The following is a 1,425-nucleotide window of genomic DNA, read 5'->3' on the forward strand; positions in this document are numbered from 1 at the left end:
CTCCAGCGGCGCGTAGCGCAAAAATACGTTCTTGAACTCGATCTTGCCTTCCTGCGGCCATTCGGACTTGGGCTTTTTACCAGGAGCACTTTTGAGAGGAGGCTCGCTGTCCACTTTGCTGGAAAAAGATTGAAACAGAAAATATAATAACTGTTATTTTATTGGGTCACATTTTGAGAGAGACTGCTGCACGGACTTTTTCTCAGCCCCCTACGCCACGCTATTATTTTGTACTACCCTTCATAAAATAAGTTTAAATTGATGTATGACCTAGAATTTCATGTTTTTCAAAACATCCGTGGTAGTTCGATTCGGGTGTATAAAAATACGAGGGTCGTCTGAGAAATTTTGAGCCTAACATAGAAACAAGTAATATTTCGATCAAATTCAATTTTATTTTTCCACATAGTCTCCTTTTAAGACGATACATTTTTTCCAGCGATGCTCCCACACCTTTAATCCATTCAAATAATACTGAGCGTCCTGCTTTGCAAAATAGGCGTCTACGGATGCGATGATCTCCTCGTTCGATGAAAATTTCTGTCCTCCGAGCCAAACTTTGAGCCTAGGAAATAGAAAAATGTCCCTGGGGACCAGATCTGGTGAATACGGTGGATGGTTAATTAATTCGAACCGCAATTCGTGAATTTTTATCATAGCGACCGCCGAAGATTGAGACGGTGCGTTATCTTGATGGAACAGCACTTTCTTCTTTCTCAAATACGGTCGTTTTTTCTCAAATTCTGTCTTAAGCTTGTCAAGCAATGATGCGTAGCACGTCCCTGTTATTGTTTTATCTTTTTCATGATAGTCGATCAACGCAATGATGACTGTCGCAAAAAATAGTCGCCATCACCTTTCCCGCCGATAAAACCGTCTTCGCTTTCTTCGGAGGTTCACCCTTCGCAGTCCACTGTTTTGATTGTTCTTTCGTTTCAGGAGTGAAGTGGCCACGTTTAAATTCAGCTACCCATCTTTTCACGGTGGCAAACGATAGGACAGAGTCCCCGTAAACAGCGTTTAACTCGGCTCTAATTCGCGTAGTCGTATTGCCTTTCAAATGCAAGAATTTAATTATAGCACGATATTCAATTTTTTCCATTTTTACAAAATGACGACACAAATGTTGTCAAACAAGAATTGAACTTCCAAAATAGCCACAAATGTCACAGGTATTTTTCGTAAGTATCACGATTATAATACCAGAATGTCTCTTTGATGAGTAACGCCATCTTCATGATGAGGCTCAAAACTTTTCAGACGACCCTCGTATGCACGCGGCGTGGAGTAATAAATATCAAAGATATTAAAAAATTAGTTAAGTACTTGTACTCAAGGATGCGCTCCATCGAAGTCATTTGGTTCTCCAATTCTGCGCTTTGACGCATGCCCCACTGGAACATGCCGGTGAGACCGATACTCTGC

The 1,425-nt window shown here is 41.1% G+C and overlaps 1 pseudogene; it reads right to left on the bottom strand.

Annotated features, from left to right (window-relative positions):
* Positions 1–1,425, bottom strand: part of LOC108760592 (probable multidrug resistance-associated protein lethal(2)03659) — a 4,311-nt pseudogene that overhangs the window by 1,181 nt on the left and 1,705 nt on the right.

This window comes from Trachymyrmex cornetzi, unplaced genomic scaffold (assembly GCF_001594075.2).
Source record: "Trachymyrmex cornetzi isolate Tcor2-1 unplaced genomic scaffold, Tcor1.1 scaffold229, whole genome shotgun sequence".
NCBI classification, from domain to species: Eukaryota; Metazoa; Arthropoda; class Insecta; order Hymenoptera; family Formicidae; genus Trachymyrmex; species Trachymyrmex cornetzi.